The sequence below is a fragment of the Cervus elaphus genome, chromosome 32, assembly GCF_910594005.1.
Source record: "Cervus elaphus chromosome 32, mCerEla1.1, whole genome shotgun sequence".
Lineage (NCBI taxonomy): Eukaryota > Metazoa > Chordata > Mammalia > Artiodactyla > Cervidae > Cervus > Cervus elaphus.
The window spans coordinates 17633653-17657105 of NC_057846.1; the positions used below are offsets into that span (position 1 = coordinate 17633653).

At 37.8% G+C, this 23453-nt stretch overlaps 1 long non-coding RNA gene across 1 annotated transcript in view; it reads right to left on the reverse strand.

Annotated features, from left to right (window-relative positions):
- Positions 1-17304: 17304 nt before the first annotated feature.
- Positions 17305-23453, reverse strand: part of LOC122687926 — a 139986-nt gene continuing 133837 nt past the window's right edge. The window contains exon 3 of the long non-coding RNA XR_006339271.1: positions 17305-17406. This is a non-coding gene — a long non-coding RNA (uncharacterized LOC122687926). The remainder of the gene's footprint in view (positions 17407-23453) is intronic.

Genomic DNA, 23453 nt, shown 5'->3' on the forward strand with positions numbered 1-23453 from the left:
GAAGTGATGGGACCAGATGCCATGATCTTAGTTTTCTGAATGCTGAGCTTTAAACCAACTTTTTCACTCTCCTCTTCCACTTTCATCAAGAGGCTTTTTAGTTCCTCTTCACTTTCTGCCATAAATAACTCCAATTAAATTCTATGATTCATATGAAAATTCCAAGTAATTAAAACAGGCAAAACAACTCTGAAAGAACAAATACTGGAGAGCATTATCTGAATATAAGAACTAAAAAATCACAGTAAAAGTTTATTACTTGCCTCAGTATAAACAAGGAGATCAATGAAACAGAATAGGAAATCTAGAAGTGGGTTCACACACATGAATAACCGATTTTTCATGAAAATCCAGAGGCAATTCAGTGATGAAAGAATAATGTTTCCACAAATATTGTTATAAAAGTTGTATGTCCTGGTGCAGAAAATGTGATTTTGTTCCCTACCTTGTACAATACATAGAAATTAAATCAAAATGGATGATATACTTAAAGGTAAAATTAGAACTATAAAAACTTTCAAAGTTAAATGAAGACCTTTGAAATTGGACTGGCAAAGACTTTTAAAGTATGATAGTTAAAATATAATCCAAGAAACAAATTGGTAGCATGAACTTTATCAAAATTTCCAATATTTTAATTTTCACAATATACAGCTAAATAAAATGTAATGGCAAACCACAGTCTGAGAAAATTTTTCCAAGGTATTTATCTGATAAAAAAAATTATTCCAGAAAAAAAAGAATGCTCAAAACTCAGCAATAAAAAACCTAATATTAAGGTAGATAAATATGTGAAAGACATTTCACCAAAAAAAATGGATGGCAAAAAGACACAGGAAAAGATGCTCAACATGATTAGTGATTAGGCAAATTAAATCCGAATTATAAACCACAACATGGATTCTGGATTTCCTAAGATTTTTCTTAAATTGAAATAGCTGATTTACAATGTTGTTAGTCTGAGATGTACAGAAAGTGATTCAGTTATACATACGTAAATACATATGCATTTTTTTTTTACATTCTCTTCCATTATAAGTTACTAAAAGTATCAGGTACAGTTCCCTGTGCTATACATTAGGTCCTTGTTGGTTATGTATTTGAAATATAATAGTATGCATACTTTAGTCCCCAAGTCTTAATTTATCTCTCCTTTCCCATCTATTGATAGTAAAATATAAGTTTATTTTCTGTAAGTCTATTTCTGTGTTATAAAAAGTTCCTTTGTATCATTTTGGTAGAGTCCACATATAAGTGATATCATATGATATTTGTTTTTCTGCCTAGCTTACTTCACTTACTATGATGATCCCTATGTCCATCCACGTTGCATTATTTCAGATGGCATTAATTCATTTTTATGGCCGAGTAATATTCCATTGTGTGTGTATCCATGTGTGCACACCCCCCCCCCCCACTGTTGCTTCCATGTCTTGGCTATTGTAAATAAGTGTTACTATGAACACCGAGGTGCAAATATTCTTTTGAATTATGGTTTTCTCTGGTCATATGCTCAGGAGTGTAATTATAGGATCATATGGTAGTTCTACTTTTAGTTTAAGGAATCTCCATATGTTCTCTATATTAGCTGCACCAATTTACATTCCCACCAACAGTATAAGGGGGCTCCTTTTGCGCCACACCCTCTCCAGCATTTATTATTTGTAGATCTTTTTATGATGGCCATCCTGAATGATGTGAGGTGATATTTCATTTTGGTTTTGGTTTGCATTTCTCCAACTGATGTTGAGAATCTTTTCACATGCCTATTGACCATCTATAAGTCTTCAGAGAAATGTCTACTTATAATTTTTGCCCATTTTGTGATTTGGTTGACTTTTTTATATCGAGCTGTATGAGTTGTTTGTATATTTGAAGATTAAACCCTTCTCACATCATTTGCAAATAATTTTTCCCATTCTGTAGCTTTATTATTGTTTTGTTTATGGTTTCCTTTGCTGTGCAAGAGTTTTTAAGTTTAATCATTTTGAGTTAATAGTTTTACTTGGTACAGAATTCTAGACTGGCATTTTTTCAGTAAATTAATGTGTAATTACATTTTCCTTTTCCCTAGTTTGTGATAAGTAGTCTGCTGTCATTAATTTTTGCTTCTCTGTATATAATGTTTATGTTTCTACTTGTTTTGAATAAGGTATATTTAATGATCTCTCTGCCTTGGAGAGGTTCTCTTTTATTATTTGGCATTGATTCAATTTTATAAATAACCCTTACATTTGGCAGATTTTAGTTATTTATAATTGTACTATTTTCTGTTCCCTTCTCTGCTCTGAGAAAGTTCACACATTTTAGAAAATGGTTGCAACTACCAAGTAAGAGATTATAGTACCTTATAATATGGTAGAAGCACACGTGATGAAAAGTGATTTAACATAAAGAGAATGGATTTCAGGACAAGAGTTTATCCTGGAGTTAAATATGTAGAGTCATTGGTTTATTTGGTATGTAATATAGAAAATGAGAATGTTAAGATCACCAAAAAGAAAGTCTAGATAAGGGTCAAGACAACTATCAGGAAAGTCTTTCGAGTAAGATGAAATTGAGCTCAAGAAGAGATAAAACTGTACTCAGCCTTATCAATTATTAGAGAAATGCAAATCAAAACTAAAATGAGGTATCACCTTACATCATTCAGAAAGGCCATCATTTAAAAATCTACAATCAATCAATGCTGGAGAGGGTGTAAAGAACAAGGATCCCTCATGCACTGTTGGTGAAACCACTGTGGAAAAGAGTACAGAGGTTCCTTATAATCCTAAAGACAGAACTACCACATGATCCTGTAATTCCACTCCTGAGCATATGCCCAGAAAAAGAAATGTAATTCAAAAAGATACATGCACTGCAGTGTTCAAAGCAGCACCATCTACAACAGCCAGGACATGGAAACGACCTTACCGTCCATACGTCCATCAGCAGAGAAATAAAGACACAGTAATATATGCAATGGACTATTACTCAGCCATAGAAAGGAATGAAGTTGGGTCACTAGTAGAGATGTGGATAGACTTAGAAAATATCATACAGAGTGAAGTAAGTCAGAAAGAGAAAAATAAATATTGTGCCTTAATGCATGTATGTGGAATCTAGAAAAGTGGTATAGATGACCATTCTTGCAAAGCAAAACTAGAGACACAGATGTAGAGAGCAAACATATGGATACCAAGGGGGAAGAGCAGATGGGAGGAACTGGGAGGATGGGATCGACAACATACACCCTGATATCATGTGTAAAACATAACTGATGAGAAACTACTGTTAGCACAGAGAGCTCTATCTACTGCACTGAGGAGGCCTGGATGGGAAAGAAGTCCAAAAGGGAGGCAGTGTGTGTTTATGAACGGCTGATTCATTTTGCTGTATACAGAAACTAACACAACATAGAAAAGCAACTATACTCCAATAAAAACTTAAAAATATTAAAAAAAATAATAATGATAAAATTGGAAGGAAATTGAGGTTTCTAGAAAAAAAAGTAGTATCTTGGAAAGTAAGTAATACAAATTTCCAAAAGGAGGCAGCAGGCACTTGTGTTAAATAGTGTGGAATAAAAAAATCAGAAAAATCATGGACTATGACAAAATCAATGTATTCAATAAGATGAAGGTCACAGTCATTGGCAGAGTGATTTAAACAGAGGTGGAAATAAGTCCTTAAAGGTTAAGAAAATAAGAAAATAAACATAGTTAAGTACAGACTAACTCATTCCACAAGTTACTAATAGAAATAAAGTTTAACCATATTTAAGGGGAATGTAGGCAACTATAGTCCTTAATGTAACTACATTGCTTAGTATGTTTAAGCAAATATATAACTTTGTCATAGCTTATGCTGCTTTATTTACATAACTATAATGCCATATTCAACTGCATTTTGCTTTTATTCAGTTCTTTATATTTTATTCTATTTTGATAAAAGTAGATATAATGAATCCTTTTAATGAATAGTATTTTATGACAGTATGGCACACCTATTGTATTTTTCATGGTCACTTAACATTTTTTTCATTTATTCATTAGACACTTGCAATGAACATTTTTGTATCATTTTGAGAAGTTACAAGTTTTATGTACAGAAATGAAGTAGCTGAATACACGTGTCAAACGTTTAACCTTACTCCTGCTGCCGCTGCTGCTAAGTCACTTCAGGCGTGTCCGACTCTGTGCGACCCCATAGATGGCAGCCCACCAGGCTCCTCTGTCCCTGGGATTCTCCAGGCAAGAATACTGGAGTGGGTTGCCATTTCCTTCTCTTATGCATGCATGCTAAGTCACTTCAGTCATGTCTGACTCTGTGCAACCCTATGAACTGTAGCCCACCAGGCACCTCTGTCCAGGGGATTCTCTAGGCAAGAATACTGGAGTTGGTTGGTTGCCATTTCCTTCTCCTTAACTTTACTAGATACTGCCAATTTTCTCAAAAGTGTCCATGATAGCTCTCACGTTCACCAGTAACAGGAGAGTAAAATTTCCCCTTTTATCCTTACCATTCTTGTGGTCAGAGTTGGGATTTTGCCAATATATTATGTTTTAGTGTGTGTGTGTTTCAAATTTCAGTTTCTAGACTGGAACAATGGAACAATTCTCAACCACACATGAGTTGGACATTTTTATGTTTTTCCCACTGAATTCCTATTTAGATCCTTTACCTACCTCTGACATGTTCTTACCTTTCTTATTTCCCCTCTTGGGCTAAAATGGGAAGCACCCCAGGAGGAAGCCTCAGTACCCCACCCACTGAGCTTAACATGCCTGCCCCTCAGAGCATCATCCTGCCTGTGTGTCCAGGACAGCTCCCACTTTTGTTAGATGCCCCATCTCAGGCCCTAGCTCAAAGGGAAGGAGGAGACCCACAAGGATCAAGCAGCCTGACCAGTCCCTCTGTGGTGCCTCAAAGCATCTCCCTGCCAGGTGCTCCCAAGTCTCTCTGGCTCCTGGGGACCTCCAGACATACACTGCCTTTAAGGTGCCCCATCACCCATGGACCTCCCCCACATTTCACTCTTCATTATCATCTCACCTACTTTCTTAAGAGCAAAGTCTCACAGCCCCTGCTTCTTTAAGAAACCCTTTTGTTCTTTTTGACCACTCTGTATTTGTGTGTTCCATCATTATAGAGTTCATCTGGTCTGAGGGACAGAGAAGAGACTGATGCTTACAACTGCTCTGTCCCAGTTCTGACAGTTTCAGAGCATCCTAGCAGGAAGAAAGAGCAACAATAGCCACAACCAACCTTTACCTTCAGAACTCTCAAGGCATCTCTCACACACATGCTATTCAGCCACTAAGAAACAGAACTGCCATATGACCCAGCAATCCCACTCCTGGGCATACCCACTGAGGAAACCAGAATTGAAAGAGACACGTGCACCCCAATGTTCATCGCAGCACTGTTTATAATAGCCAGGACATGGAAGCAACCTACATGCCCATCAGCAGACGAATGGATAAGGAAGCTGTGGTACATATACACCATGGAATATTACTCAGCCATTAAAAAGAATTCATTTGAATCAGTTCTAATGAGGGGGATGAAACTGGAGCCTATTATACAGAGTGAAGTCAGTCAGAAAGAAAAACACCAATACAGCATATTAATTCATATATATGGAATTTAGAAAGATGGTGATGATGACCTTATATGTAAGACAGCAAAAGAGACACAGATGTAAAGAACAGACTTTTGGACTCTGTGGGAGAAGGCAAGGGTGGGATGATTTGAGAGAATAGCATTGAAACACGTATATTATCATATGTGAAACAGATCACCAGTCCAGGTTCAACGCATGAGACAGGATGCTCAGGGCTGGTGCACTGGGATGACCCTGAGGGATGGGATGGGGAGGGAGGAGGGAGGTGGGAGGGGGGTTCAGGATGGGGAACACATGTACACCTATGGCTGATTCATGTCAACGTAATGCAAAAGCCACCACAATATTGTAAAGTAATTAGCCTCCAATTAAAATAAATTAACTAAAAAAAAAAAAAAAATGAGCCTGACCCAGAACAAGACAACAAAGCTTTCCATGTACATCCCTTGACATCATTTAACTTTTAGGTTGTAAAGCCCAGCCACACACTAAAAGAAACCACAGATGACTGGCATTAATAATTCATCACATTTATAAAATGATGACACTTATGTTAATAGATTATTGAATTAGTATTACAATACATAAGGCTATAAAATTTTAAGGGGAAATAAGTACTTTCAGTTAAAGCAAGATAACTTTTAATGGCCTCACATCTGCAAAATGTGTTTCCCATTTTGTTTCCTTCTCAGCTGAATTAAAGTATTTTAAAGGCCTGTTAAAATATTTTTACATTATAAAATATAAAATGCTGGAGATCAGTGTAAATAAGATTTGTGTAAAGGAGGAGGATTTATTAGAGTAAAGAATGGGATTCTCAGCACTAGGATGATTCTCCTAGAAAGGGCTGTTCAGTATCTACCCTCCCACACACCCACTATTGGATCCCAGTTGTACTTTTTATGAGAAGAAAAAATGGGTGGCAGGAGCCTTAGTTTGTAGTTTTTTTGTTTTTTTTTTTTTAATAATTGTATCTTTTTAATTGAAGGATAATTGCTTTACAGTATTGTGTTCATTTCTACACAACATCAACAGGAATCAGCCATAGGCTTACCTATGCCGCCTCTCACTTGGACCTCCCTCCCACCTTCCTCCCCACCCCACCCCTCTAGGCTGTTATCAATCCCTACTTGAGGTCCCCGAGTTATATAGCAAATTCCCATTGGCTGTCTATTTTAGCAGTGGTAATGTATGTTTCCATGCTACTCTCTCCCTACATCCCACCCTCTCCTCCTCTCCTGCCCCCCGCAGCCAAGTCCATAAGTCTGTTCCCTATGCGTCTCTGTTTTGACAATATTGAGTTTATCAAATCATCAAGGCAGCTATCCTCCGTAATAGCTTAGGCTGAATCACTGCTCATCTTTCATGGAGGAAATAATGCCATGCTGAAACCTCCGAAAGCTCTGCCAGCCGAAAGTTGGTGTGTGTGTACTTTGTTTTATCCTTTTTGTAGTCAACAGGGGACATGTCCATAGCGTGAGGTTGGAACCCAGCAGTGCCCCAGGAAGAAATGCTGGCTGTGTGGCAGGCCTGGCTGACTACTACAAACACCCAGGGAGAAAGAGGCTTGAAAACCCATCAGACCACACCCCATACCAATTTAGCCTGAGTCTCTGCTGTAGGAATCAGGTGTAGGACATTGAAAGACCCCCAGGTGATTCCTCTGTACCCTCAGCCAGAGCTGAACAACTGTCAGAGCTTCTGAGCCTGCAACTTAAAGCTTCCTAGTTTCCACTCCATCAAGACAGTTCTACTTGACTCTACCCTATTTTACAAGCTTATGATTCCTCCCATTACTGTTTACCACAACTGAAACTCTTTCCAGATAAAGTTACCAAATTCAGAGAACCTTGAAACAAATACTTTCAAGAATTTCCATTTATTGATTCATTCACCTGAAAACAAATGAATGTTTTAAGGTCACTGTCTGCCTGTGCTTCTTCTTACATTGAGAATCACACACAAAAAAAATTCAAAATAGATTTTTAAAATATAGCTTTCTCTGTAAAACATTCCATTGTAATGATAGCCATTACACAAACATTTGTATTTAATTGAGTGTTTCATTATCCCTAAAGTGATTCAACCTGCAGTGCTCTCCACACAACCATTAGTCTGAAGAAAATCACTCTCAGATAACTTGCAAGGCAGCAAAAAATACATAGATACTAGGATCCAATGAACAGTTCTTCCAAAAAGGTAGTTGCTATTGTAAATAAGTTTGGCTTTCAAGAATGATGTGGCACGTGTTCACCTTAAATTTCACTTTTCTAAACAGAAACCATTTTACCTTCTCCTCCTGAAGTCCTAAGTGACCAATATGTGCTCATGAGTTTGGAGAAAAGAGATACAAACCCTGGCTCTCTATTTTGAGCTGCAGTAAAACGTACAGAATTTTATGCCCATCCCATTAGCAGTGACGAGTTTGCCCTGGGTCACCCTTGGCCAAGTCAGCAAGACCCTCCTAACCAACAGGACACATTTAACACATGAACAGATAGAGGCGACGCTGTGGTTATTCTGCCAGTCTGACTGCAGAGAAGAGAGACACCCTCTCCCTCTGAAGCTACAGGGCGGGAAGGTGGTGGGACACACGGTCCTGGACGCTCAGGGAAACCCGGGGACCAGGGCCGGGCCCGTGAGCATCCTCAGGGGGACCGCGGTCTCCAGGGGCGGCAGCAGAGACTCTGCCGAGCTGCCCCAGGCTCCCGGCCACGCCCGCGTCAGCTTCCCGTCGCTGCCGCAACAAACCCCCGCAAACAGCGCCACAGCACAAGGAAAGTGGGTTCCTACCTTCAGACGTGGGAAATCAGGGTGCTGGGCAGCGCTGGTTCCTCCAGGGGGCTCTGGACAGGAATTCCTTCTCTCCGCCTGCCACCCCCGTCCTCGCCTCACCCACCATCTTGCTTCCGCCCAAGGCTCTGAGCCACCGCCTGCGTTTATGTAAGGTTCCTTCGTGTTGACTCCACCTGCGTTACCTAATGTCCCATCAGAAGACCCTTAACTTAATGCTGCCATGCAAGGGAGTGTACTCACAGGTGCCCGGAATTAAAGTGTGCACATCTCTGGGGGGGAACGGTCAAGCTCAGCATGATTTCCATTGTTAGCGTACACTTGTGTGAGTTTTCTGCTGTAAATGATTTAGGGATCATACAAGAAAGATGTTGCACAAAGACCTTTGGGTAACTCGTAATGAAAGGGAGCAGGACCCTGTGGTCCTTGCCACCCCTCCCCCACCCCATGCCCTCTGTCTGCCTTTTGTCAATGGAAAACTGTAGTCAAAGAATAATCACAAAAGTGTGAACATGCAGAAACAAAGGAAAACAGTCAAAGGAGACCAAATAATAATAACATAGTCACTAAGCAAAGCCAAGACCTTTAGCTCCTCCTCACAGTTGGTAGATAAGCTCCTAAGCCATATCCTGTGAGCCATCTGGTAGATACTGAAACCCCACCAGGTGAAGAAGTTAACTGCATGATGACAAGACTGTAGCCGTGACACAAGCCAAGAATTGGCCTCAAAGAATGGAAACCAACTGACCCTGGAATTGAAGGCTAACTGCAACTAAAACAAGCAAGATGACACTGCTCAGACCACCAACGACCAATTTCAAGATGACTGTCAGAGCTGACTATGCTGTTTCTGCATGGAGCCCCTTCCCCCGCCATTTAAAACTCTTGTCCCACTAGGTGGTCAGTGGGGGGAATCTGCCTCTGGACAGATGTCTGCCCTCCCCCACCACCCCCCAGTTGCCAGCATCTGAAATAAAGCAAACTCTCCTTTCCACCAGGGCTTCCCTGATAGCTCAGCTGGTAAAGAATCTGCCTGCAATGCAGGAGACCTGGCTTAGATTCCTGGGTTGGGAAGATCCCCTGGAGAAGGGAAAGGCTACCAACTCCAGTATTCTGGCCCGGAGAATTCCACGGAGTGTGTAGTCCAAGGGGTCACAAAGAGTCGGGACACGACTGAGCAACTTTCACTTCACTTCCTTTCCACCAACCTGGCCTGTTAATTGGATTTTGAGCAGTCCAAGAGCAGCCAGACCCCAGCTTTCAGAAATAATAATACCAGGTGAGATGAGAAGACCGATAGAGCCTATTTGTGGGGTTTTTTGTGTTTTTTTTTTTTTTACTTAAAATAGTCTTTATTTTAAATTTATGGCATGTTTCTTTACAGGTCAAATTTAATATCAACACATTTTTCATGTAGGCAGTGAGTCTACAAATAAGGCTCTCATTGTGGAACCTGGATGACCTATTGGAGTTTTTTAAATTAAAGGTTAAACTGTGGTTGGATGTACATCAGTTATCACTGTGGTAAGATTTCCATAGAACACATTAGATATGGAATAATATGTAAACACATTTGAAGCTGTGCTGTACTGAAGAAGGGCTGAATAAATTCACTGTATGCATTTAAACAGGGGATAAGGATGAGAGGGTTATAATAGGGAGAGCCTATCTGAATTGTAAGTTTTCTCACCAAACATAAATGAGAGAGAACAGTGATAGAGGGGACCCATAAAGCTTGGTTTCTACTACTGCAGCGTAGCGATACCTATTAATACTATTTCCACTGTGCTTTCTGTGGGCCAATGGCTGCAGTAGGTACCTGACACCTGGGACCCCTGTTAGTACTGCAAGGATATCTCTCATTTGCTAATAAATAAACTGAACCAGATGGAATTTAAATAACTTAGCCAAAGTCACAAAGCCAGTAGGTGGCAAGCGGAGGTTCTCACGCTGGTCTCCTGCTGCACGTTGCTCTGACTCCCGAGGGCGCAGGAGGCTGGGTGAGCAGCAGCAGGACTCAGAAACCTGCTCCCTGCCCGAGCTCAGTTGCCACTCAGGCTGTGAGAAACATCGTCATTTATAAAAGGAAGGATCCCCATCAACCTGTCTCTTCCTTCTTGATTTCTCTAAGTCTCAAGGGAAAAACTTCTTCACTTCTTCCAAAAGAAGACTTGATGACAGTGGTCATCCAGGTAAACTTCTCACTCTCAGGAGCATCTCCTAACAGAGGGTTTTCCTGAGAAACTGTGTAATCTTGCTTCCTATCACTGGTAGGACATCACCTTTCAGTCACCTTTAAATCTCTTCCTTCAGAAAAATGATTTTGACACACCACGTCAATATGACAGTTCCTTCTCTAATCTGTGTGTGTGTGTGTGTGTGTTTAACATAGTTCATTGAAGTTTAATTTATATTACAGTGCACTCACTGAGATGCACATTTCAATGCATCTTGATAAATATATGTCACCACCTCCCAAATTGAGTTCCCATCACTTCAGAAGTTCTTTCCTGCATCTTCTCAGTCAATCCTCTCTTCACCTGTAATCCTCCGTCAGTTCAGTCACTCAGTCGTGTCCGACTCTTTGCGACCCCATGGACTGCAGCACGCCAGGCTTCCCTGCCCATCACCAACTCCTGGAGTTACTCAAACTCATGTCTATTGAATCAGTGATGCCATCCAACCATCTCATCCTCTGTCGCCCCCTTCTCCTCCCTGTAGTCCTAAACAGCCACTAACTAATCTGTTTTCCTTCATGGTAGATTATATTGGTCTTTTCTTGAGTTTAATGTGAATAGAATCATATAGTAATACTTTCTATACCTGGCTTCTTTCACTCAGAGTGATGGTATTTTGAGATTCCAGTTGTTTTATCATCAGTCACTAATTCATTTGTATCAATGGGTATTATTCACTCAGAGCTGTATTTCTAAGAAATTAGAGCACATTGATGTGAAGGATGTATTCGACTTCATAGCACTTACTCTGAAGAGAAAAAATAGTTGCTATAAAATTACAATATTTTACCCACAGAATCTAGCAAAATAACCACCATGTTTACAATACAGCATTTTATAATCCATTTAATTATTTCATTAAAAATGCATAGTTACCAGTAGCTATTAAGTTACAGAAGTTCAAGTACTAATATGATTCCTGTCATATTCCTACTTTCAACCATTGCTTAGCATGAGTTTCCTTTGCAGTTTTCATTTGGTATTATTAAAAGAAAAATGGTTTATCATTTGATATTTACAGTGCCATTACAGCATACTCTAAATATAAATTAGGGATTATGGAACATGTAACATTTATTCAAAAGATCAGCTATATAAATACATATTTCAGAGATTTAATCATTTGCTTATACTGGAAATTACAATTGAATGAGTTGAGATGTGCCAGATACTATTTGTGGGCACTCAGCATATTTCATATCAATCTCTAAACTCTCTGCTATATGTAGAGGTATAAACCTGAATGCTTCACTTGCAAGTGTGTTTTGCCAGGGAGGTTATAGACAGACACTGCCAACTCCGTGGCTTTAGGAAGGTGAAAGAGATTATTCTCAAGTGGCCACTGCAATTAGATGCATGGGTGTCTGCAACTTGCTGACTTGGGATGCTGCCTGTGGATTTTGGATGCCTTGTTGTGAATCATCTACTTTAGTAGAAACATGGCTAAGGCTGGTGGAGCAGCTCCCCTACAACCCCCAAGCTTTTGTATTTTTGCACTTCTCACATTTGCCAATGATTTTGTTAGCCTCTCAGGTCATGTATTAAAAGTATTACTGGTAGTAGGAAACAATCTTACCATCTGAAAAGGGGAATAAAAGACAATATGCAAAAACTTAGCTGAGAGTCCTAATGCAACGACAACTGAATACCAAGGACAGAGTATTGGTATCTCTGGAGAGAGGCTGAAAGAAAAAGTGTCCTACCCGTGGCAGAGCAGGAGAGGAAGACGTGGCTGCTCTGGAAGTGGGGAGGAACAAACCAGCCAGAATGTTAAGGCTGAGTGTGCTTAGCGTGCTAGGGATAACTGGAAGTCCTCCACAAAGGAAGGGTTTTACACTCACTGAAATCTGTTCCTCATGGTCCTGCATCATCTGTTGACTTAAGAGACTGGAGAGAGGACAGAGGACCAGAGACAGTTCCTTAATGATGAGGAGAGAATGATGCAATCAGCTCCCCCCAAGGAAAGACATGAAGCATGTCCCCAAGCTCATGTCTTATACTGGGTCAGCCAACAAAGTTCATTCCGATTTTTCCATAAGACATCACAGAAAAACCCAACCTAAGTTTTTGGCCAGTCCAATATGACTGGCCAGTAATCAGACCCATATCCCACAGAACTTATGGTTTGTGACTTAAAGTTTCAGGAAGACCTAATGGAACTTCTCTTTTTCAAAAGTCAACTAAATTCAACACCACATTTCTCAAGGAATTTCAAATGTAAAGGAATGTTCAAAGACATTTTCAAAATGTGATGATTTCTATGATGTGTCTACTTAATTTTCCTATTAGCCTTTGAATAGGCAAATGTATCTTAGAGAATGGCAATGCAATGTCATTATGTAACCAGGAAGCATTCCAGTCGCACCCATGTCTTATCTTTGCAAGTGCAAATTAATACCACCTCTGGAACCTGCAATGAAACTATTTGAAAAATGCTTTATTATCTATACCAAGCAAGAGAGACACGACATGTGGTTTTCCTTCTTTTGGTAGCAATGTTGTTGTATTAGTCGCTCAATCATGTGTGACTATTTGTGACCCCATGGACTGTAGTCCACCAATCTCCTCTGTCCATGGGATTCTCCAGGTAAGAATACTGGAGTGGGTTGCCATTCCCTTCTCCAGGGGATCTTGCTGACTCAGGGATCGAACCTGGGTCTTCTGCATTGCAGGCAGATTCTTTATCATCTGAACCACCAGGAAAGCCCTGTGAGTATATGTAATTTCTCAGTTCTCAGGGCTGTGTCATCCCCATCCCTGTCAAAGACTAGTTTTAAGGTATCTTGATCACTTGATATCAGTTTGGACATGATACTACTTTGCCATATTGGTCACATGATGATTAGATGTGTTAATCATGATGTGATGACTATTTTATTCTATTTAGTTAAAAAATGGTCTTATCAAAGAGTGAAAGTCAAATGAAAACCAAGGGCCAACCAACTTATGGAAGGTTCTTTGAATCTAGTTATCTGGAGTACGTTAATATTGTTTCTCTAAAGATAAAAACAAGCAAGAGAAGTGTTTTGCAATTTTCACCTTTTAACTCTATGAAAGAGACACACTTCTCTGCACTGTGAAAGTTATATAACACAGCTGTGTGTGTGTGTCTGTGTGTATGTGTGTCTGTGTCTGTGTCTGTGTCTGCTCAGGCGTGTCTGACTCTTTGTGACCCCATGTTCTATGGCCCACCAGGCTCCTCTGCCCATGGGATTCTCCAGGTAAGAATGCTGGAGTGGGTTGCCATTGCCTCCTCTAAGGGACCTTCCCCACCCAGGGATTGAACCCACTTTTCTTGCATCTCCTGCATTGGCAGGGAGATGTTTTATAACTAGTGCCACCTGGGAAGTCGTGTAACATTAGATAGTGTCCTAATTTGAGTTATTTACTGAATAAACTATATGGCTGCTACAAACTATTAATACCAAGCCTCTTGCATTTTGTAAACCAGATCAAAGATGTTACAAGTATCTGTGGCTGACATGGTGGGTATAAGGAGCCTCTGGCAAGATCTCATAAGACATATATCAGAGTTGGGGAAAGCATGCTTTTATCTTCCAATATATATTCTCCTTTGACAGCAGCTTCTGCCTTAATGATGGGCACTGGTAGGGGCAGAAAGCTTGACCTCAAGTCACGAAGCAACCTTGCGGTCTGACCTCCCTATCACAACATATATGTAATCTAATCTATGAAGGCATGAGGTTAAGGTTAAGTACTCCATTACCAAGTATAAGTGCAATATAAAATATCAGACCTAAACTGTTTCATAAGGCAAATAAAGTCTTATAAGCAATGGTTCAGACTCCTGTAGTCTCTCCTATTTTTCAGTGACCGCATCTCCCACATCTACCTCATCCCAACCCTGTGGCTTACTGTGGAATTCTCTATGACCAGTCAGACTGCAAAAGCAAACTGACATTTTGTCCATGATCATTCCACAATAGTATGCTGACACAGCCTAAAATAACACTGGTTGGTCACATAAGTGCTCAAAGGAATATTCCTGAATGACAGTGGGTAATGAAACTCCCAGTTGAGAGATTTGGGCAATTAATCTGTCTACAAGAAGAGATTACTAAAGTGTTGGAGTTACTTTAACATTAATATACGGAGAGTGCCTCAGCTGATGCTAACAGACTTGGAAGGAACATCACTAGAGGAATGAACACAAGGTATATGAATGGATGCTCAGTGTAAAAACTGAGTGTACAAACCTTATACTGCCATAAGCTGGATCATCAAAGTGAATCTTTTACAAATCAAGCTCTTAGTGATCAGGTGCATGAAAATGACCCATTTAGTGAAGTTGTTTATCTCCCTCCTTTTCCAATTAACCTAGTTTTCACTGAAGGGACACATGAAAAACACAGCCATGGCAGCGGAGGTAAAATGATTGCACAATCTTTGCCTTAAGAAGGTTGATTTGGCCAACATTACTACTGCATATGCAATATGTCAACAACAGAGACCACTGCTGATTTCTTGCTATGGCATCATCGTTTGGAGGGAAAGAACAGCCAACTGGCTGCAAATTAAGATTGATTACTTGGCATTCTTCCATCATGGATGGAGCAGTAATTTGTCCATAGTAAAATAGACACATGCTTAGTGTGTAACTATTGATACATCTTCTACCTCTATGATTTTCGCCAACAGCACCACTCATATATTTATTAAATACCTTATTCATCATCACGAAACTGTAGTCAGCATTGCTTATGATCAAAGAATTTACTTTTTATTATTTTATTTCTTGTGGCTAGAACTTTTAAGAACTTTCAGGATAAAATAATTGTGGAAACTGGAACTTCCCTGGTGGTCCACGGGTTAAGAATCCACCCGCCAGGGCAGGGGACATGGGTTCAGTTCCTGGTCCTGGAAGGCTCCACACGCCACAGGGCAACCAAGCCCATATGCCACAACCACTGAAGCCCATGTGCTACAGAGCCCGTACCCTGCAACAAGAGAAGTCCTGCAGTCAGAAGGCTGGGCGCCCCAACTAGAGAGTAGTCGTCACTACTCTCTAAATAAACAAGTTAAATTTAAAAATAAACAGATAAAATAATTGTAGAAATGGCCTTAAGTCCCAAGATTCAAAGTTTTAAGTTTTCTCTATCAGAAAAAAACAAACAAACCCTGAATTAAACAATGGAATGGGAGTCCTTAGTAATAATGGACTAGCCAACTGAAATAAATCTGTATTCAAAACAAAATAAGAAATTTGAATGATACAGCTAAAATAGATTCCTGAAAGAATCAAAATACATAAAAGTATAAAAAGGAATTGTGAGGCTAAGATGTGGAATACAACAGGCATCAGTGAGATGAGCCGAGCCTTTGGGATCATTCTGCCCAGCATGAAAGCAGACAAACAACCGAGAGAGTGAACAGAATGTCGTCAGTCTTCTGAATCCAGCAGGATGGGAGCTGGGCTACAGAGATGCTAACTTTGCAGCACTGAACCCACCTTTATTCAAATATGAGGCTTTAAAGTGCTGTATGCTGAGGGTAATTAGAGATGGAAGCAAATAAGCCCTTACACAGACTATAGCACCTCTCTGAGTTATATCAGTGACCCCAAAAAACTCATGTCCTGATATTAGGTTAGATTAATCATGTATTTTTAATGTCCTCAGATGCCTGAAAGAGGTTAATAAATTCTTTCTGGAAGAATATGACCTCACCCAACACTTTTTGACAATTATTTTAAAAATAATATTTCAACTAAAATGTTTAGCACACAATCAATGATATCTAGGGTCATAAGAAAGCATAACATCTAAATGAAGACCAAAAATACAAAATATTAAGCAAAAATAGGTTCTTAGTCATTCCTGATGGTAGAATCAATAGATATGGATTATAAAATAACTGTATTTACTGTGGATACAGAAGGAAAGCATAAGCATTTCAGCAAAGACACCACTAATTTATGTCTTAAATCCCAAAGATCTAGATATGTTTCCACCAGGAATAACAACAATGGTTGCTCTGAATCACAAGTTGAGGCTACCATATCGTAGCTTACGGCTCATCGATCAGCAACAAATGGGGATCAAAGTTGATTGATCCTGTTTATCAAAGGGAAAATGGAATTGCTACTATAAAACTGGCTCAAGAAGAAGAATGTCTGGAATTCAGGTAGTTCTCTGGTGGTATTGTTAGTGGATGTGCCTGTTCAGTACTACAAGTTAATGAAGGACCACAACACACTCAAATAAGTAAGATCATTAATGACTCAGAATTTTTAATAATTATTCGGCTCAATCAATGAAATTAAGAACCATAATTTGATGAGGCTCTAGCTGAAATTGGTAATAGAAAAAAGAACTTATAAATATCAATTACAACTTTGTAACAATCAGTACAAATGTTTGCAGAATATCATCCTCATATGCTAATATTGAATATAAGATGAATTAGTGATGGTACTCCTTAAGATATATGTTATCTAAAGAGAATGATGGTTGGGCTAGCAGATGAAAACACATCGCAGCAAACACAGAGACTTATAAGAAGGTTTGGTCTCTTATTTTAGGGTTCATAATGGGTACGTCTTCCTGACACCGCATTTGGCAAATATGACATTAACACCAATGACTAGAAGTTTAATTAAGAGTAGAAGATGTACATAAAACTAATTGCTCAAGAGGGCGGACTTACCAGGTGGAGTTTGTTGATTTTCAGAAATATTCTCACTCTTCAATGAATTTCTTGGATTCTTTTCAGAACAGGGTTCAGGCTATATTCTTCCATGGAGAGACACTGTGTGAGATGGGGGAGGCAAAACAAAAGAGAGGTCATCCTGACATGGTGATGACTACTGGGGGTGCACATGTGGTTTTACTCATGACTTGGAGTCTCATCTTTTGACAAATACTAACTACAGTGCTACAGGCAAGTCGGATCATTCATAGTTGAGACCAGCAGCCTTAGGAATCAAGCACAGCATCCTGAATCCACTTTATAAGGTTAGGATATTTGCAATCAAGTTTAGTTATTTGCTATTGTAAGAAGAGAATTTTCTTATCCATGTAAAAGTGGCTGACACTGGGATTAAAAAATTACCTTGTGAAGGTATCAGGATGTAAACACTTAAATTATATAATCATAAATAATGATAATTATATAATTATAAAACATATAATTATATAACTATATATGTTATTGTTGTCCAGTTGCTGAGTCATGTCTGACTCTGTGATCCCATGGATTGCAGCATGCCAGGCCGCCCTCTCCCTCATCATCTCCGGAAATTTGCCCAAGTTTATGTTCCTTGAATCAGTGATGCTATCTAATCAACTCATCCTCTGCCTTCTTCTCAGTTTGCCTTCAATCTTTCCCAGCAACAGGGATATATATACATATACATATATGTATATATATATATATATGTAAAATAATATATATTATTGTTTAGCAGTAAAGTCAAGTCTAACCATTGTGACCCTATGGACTGCAGCTTGTCAGGCTCCTCTGTGCATGCAATTTCCCAGGGAAGAATACAGACTAGGTTGCCATTTCCTTCTCCAGGGGGCCTTCCTGACCCAAGTATCAAACCTGCAATGGTGTGTGCGTGTATATACACACAATATCTTTTCTCTTATGTCTTCCTTTCTGAAAAATTGTGAATATGGATAGTAGCAATATGCTTTAATGGAACAGCAGTGTCTAACAGAGTTAGCAGTTTAAAATAGGCACAAAAACTCACTGAATTTCAGGATGGAATTCCACCAAACATTTAAAGAATTAATGCCAATCCTTCCTAACTCAAAAACGGAAAAAGAAAGAACATTCCCACATTTATTTTATGAGGCCAGATTTACCTTGACACCAAAGCTAGATGAGGACATGGAAAAACAGAAGACTAAAGGCCAATCAATATCCCTGATAATATAGATGCAAAAATCCCCCAAAGTACTAGCAAACAGAAATCAAAAGGAGAATAAAAGGACCATACACCAAGATCAACTGGGATTTGTACTTGAAATGTCAGGATGATTCAACACATGCAAATCAGTATATGTGATAATCACGTTAATGGAAAACAAGATAAAAAGCAATGATCATCTCAGTAGATGCAGAAGAAAACATGACAAAGACAGCATCCTTTCATCATCAGAACTCTCAACAAATTGGGAATATTTACCCTTTCAACATAAACTTTCTTCTAAAGAGTGAATCCCATGAGTGTATCAAGTCTCCTTTTTAGAAGCATTCAAGATAGCACTAGCCTTGATTCAGAATCCCTGTTATGTTGTCATGGTGGTGGTTCATGTGTGTGTGTGTTTGTGAAAAAGAGAGAAAGAGAGGTATTTAAAATATGTCTCCTTTACAGACAATAAACACAAAGAAACGGGGACTTGACTATCTGTGGATCTGTTAATTCTCCCTCACCTCCTGTTTGCCAGTTTTACAATAAAGTTCTCAAATACTTCTTCAATGGATGATGAAAATAACCACCCCTTAATCCGCCTGCAATGCAGGAGACCCCTATTTGATTCCTGGGTTGGGAAGATCCGTGGAGAAGGGATAGGACACCCACTCCAGTATTCTTGCCTGGAGAATTCCATGGACTGTATAGTCCATGAGGTCGCAAAGAGTTGAACACGCCTGAGCAACTTTCACTTTAGTTATATTTATTGTTTCATTCAAATAGAAAGATAATATATTTACTAGCAAGAAACCAAGAGTGAGACAAAAATTAGTGAAAACATTTAACCTGAAAATCTGTGCTGGACTCAAGTACAGAATTAGAGTTGAGAAGAAAATGTTTAAAAAAAAGTGTAATCCCAAATGAGACACTTCTAAGAGTTGGTGAATGTTCAAAAATTAATTATTTACATTTTATGTACAATTATAAAATATTTATTGAACAGAATGTTGGGTTTATTATATCCTTTACCATAGACATAGTTATATTCAAAATATCACTGAAACCAAATTCCTTCTATAAAATGTTTCTATCTGCATTTTAAATTGAAATTGCATAAATGTGTTTTGATTATATAAGCTTTAAAATACCATAAATAAAACTATTATTCTATGCTATATTTCCATACATGAAAATTTATAATCTTATCTGATCTAATATTTAATACTCTTATGACTAGTATTTTCTGAAAAATTTATTTCTAAATTCTGTCTTATTACATATTTCTTACAAAATTGCCTGCAACAGTCTTCAAAGTTGTATTTTAGGATTTAAAAACTTTGAATAAATTACACCTTCATTTATGCTTTGTTGTAGATCATAATTTTTCTAAATTAAGGAGACACTTTTTCTACAGCTTACCAAATTCAAGAGGGAATTCTTAATTATATGTTTGTTTTTGAAATGTATAAATATTTTCTTAAATATTTTCACAAGTATAGTCTGTTTGGCCTTCATTAGATCATAGATTTTGACAAATAGTGTTTAAACAGAAGAAATTTGCTAAATTAGATGACTATATGCTTTGCCAAATATAGATGCTATGAAAAGTTTAGGACTCAATGTAATTCTATTATGTTATGAAACATAATTTCATTCAATTACAAGTAGGAACTCCTTTGAAAAAAGTTTCCCCACTTATAACATTTAAAAGTTGACTTTCGTACACAATTTAAAACTCATCATTTAAAATTTTTAGTTTGTCCTTGACAGTAAAGTGATATATTTTAATGTTCTACTACTCCAAATGGTTTATTTCAAAAATAGCAAATGAATTCAATTTTAAAATATTAAAATTATTGGAGGTATCATATTAATTAATTAAAGAATTTGCAAAAGTCATGAGCAAACAAGACAAGCAAAATCAAGGAACTCATTAAAATAAAAATTAAAACAATTGTAAGACACCTATATTGATTTGTAAATTCTTACATTTAAAAATTTCAACTGATAATAGGCAGGACAGATTTAAAATAGATACTGAAACATCATTTTGTCTTCAATAACACCTTCCTCACCAAACTTAGTTACAGTAAACTGTATAGAGAACCTACTTACACATTTTGAAACTGACCTCTGATTCAGTTGCCTAAATAGTATAGCTTATTTGGAAACACTTGAGAATTATGTCTGCAACAGCAACAATTCCAAGTACATTTCATTTCTCTTTTTCTTGTGCACCTTTGCAGAAAATCAATTGACCATGTATATGGCAGTATCCTTATACTTTGCAGCAGACAGTTCTTACACATATTTGTGTAGGATTTACATCTATATATTTAATTTTTTTGTGTTGTAGTTGTGAATGGTACTCTTAAAACTTCCAAGATTTCATTTCTAAAATGTAGAAATATTATTGCTTTTTGTATATTTAACTTGTGTTCTGGAGCCCTTGTTAAACTCATTTATTTGTTGTCATAGCTTCTTAGCAGATTGTGTGGGGTTTTATATGTTGAAAATGATGTCTGAGAATAGGATTTTTAAGACTCTTCCAATCTGTATGTCTTTTAATTTGATTTTCTGACTTAATGAAGATTTTCAATAATAAGACTTTAAAAATTAAATGAGAATAATTTTTTCCTGTAATGTTATATATTATGGAAAATTCTCTTTGTGTTACCACTTCAAGATAAACAGTTTTATCATTACTGTTTCTGGAGAAGGAAATGGCAAACCACTCCAGTATTCTTGCCTGGAGAATCCCATGAACAGAGGAGCCTGGTGGGCTATAGTCCATGGGGTTGCAAGAGTCAGACACGGCTTAGTGACTAAACCACCACCATCACATCTTTATTGTTTAACTTTTTAACCAATTTTAAGTAGCATTCATAAAATTCCTGACATCCCACCTTTTGGGGACTCCAGATTAGCTGTTCTCCCTACCCCTGCCTCCATTCCGAACTTCCTCTGGTCATGTGCCACCCCATAGGACCACATGTCTACAGGGACAATTGGAAATAACCACCCAAATACCACTCCTCAGCTATGCGAATTTCTTAAAGTTGTTCTTGTGATCATATTGGACAGATGGTGATAAGTAATGGGCACATGGGGCTTCCCAGATGGTTCAGTGGTAAAGAATCTGTGTGCGATGCAGAAGACGCAGTGGATTGGATCCCTGGGTCAGGAAGACCCCTGGAGAGGGCATGGCAACCTACTCCAGTATTCTTGCCTTGGAGAATCTCATGGACAGAGGAGCCTGGCAGGCTGCAGTTCATCGCACACAGTCAGACACGACTGAAGCGACTCGGCATGTCCAATGAGTACGTGATCGCAAAGTCAGTTTCAAGAGATTAATTGTATTGTTTATCATATTCTCTCAAGAAACTGTGTTATAGTCAGTGTTTGTGTTATTTCTTTCTTTTTATGTGTGTGTGTGTATGTCTATCTGTTCTCAGTGATTGACTGCAAACTCATTGAGAAGAGAATCGTGAATGACTCATTTAGGTGTCATCTAAAGCATATAGCAGGTTAAATGCTTACTGCATATACATGTTTTTCCTGTGAAAGTTAGGAAACGTGAAATTGGATTTTGAAAAGCCAAAGAGCTAGAATATACTACATGTTATATGAATTGATAATTTAATTTATCTTAAGACATATTCTTTTGTTAGTGATGCCAGATATTGAAAAGCAAGCTATAGCCTCTCTACACTGATGATAGTTTTATTCATAACTAATATGAATTTAATAAGCATTCATTCATTCCTTGTTTTAGAAATCCAGCATTTGTTAGCATGTTTTCTTGTGATGAACTGGTTTGTATTCTTTAAGCCTCCAAATTAAGTGCATTTTAAGATGTAGACAGTGACACAGAAAGACATATAAGACGATAATTGAGAGTAAAATAACACAGTTGTGTCAGTTTGCATTTAAATTACTGCTATTATGAGCTATGGTGCTTCCTGAAATTGTAAAATAACTGTTGGCTTATAATTTTAGTAGACAGTAACTTTAGCTGCCCCTGAGTATTCATTATAGATACACAACTATTTATTCAGAGTATATGGCTTTTACCTAAAAGTGTGGCATCTTGACAAGTGTATCTGACAGCATATAAGTATTTATTAGAAAACTACCCACCAGATCCACATGCTTTACTCAGTTAGGACAAATTTATAGCATTTCAGTTTGCTTAAGAGTCAGAGACATTAAAAGTCTCACCATACACAGCATGTTGAGAATTGTTAAATCAACCATCCCTGACCCTTCCCTGACAATAATGTATTTTTTATACACCAATATTTTGCAAATGGTAGATTTTGTTTTATATCAATATCAATAGTCCATCTTCGCTCCAAATATAATTAGGGTTATAAAAAGTGTTAACTGATATATACTCATGCCAAGAAATGATCACTTGGGCTTGGTGGTTATATTTGTTTTGAAGTTCCCATGACTTGATGAACTCCAAGACATTAAAACATTATTTCTGGTGCTTACTTAGAGGAATAATGATTTAAAAAATTTTTGTCACGTTAATGTGCAAATTAATGAATCAGAAACATTTTAATGAAAGCACTTAAGCTGCTTTTAGTTGATTATTTCTTTGTGGATTTTCCATTTACATTTTGCCTTTAAACTATAGAAAAATTACTATAACAAATAATGGTTTTAAATTTTATATCCAAAAATAAATAAATAAATAAATTTTATATCCTATTTGGTTTATGTATAATATGCAATGAAACTACAGATTATGTAATGGTCTTGATTTCAGAAATGGATAAAGTTAAATATTTTAAGATGTTAAAATATTCATTTTTAGATAGTTTAGAAGAGAAAAATAAGTACTATAAAAATAGAGATTTGCTAAAAAAAACAAAAAAAAAAACAAAAAAAACCCTCCCCAGAGAAAGAATATTCTTCAAAAATATGA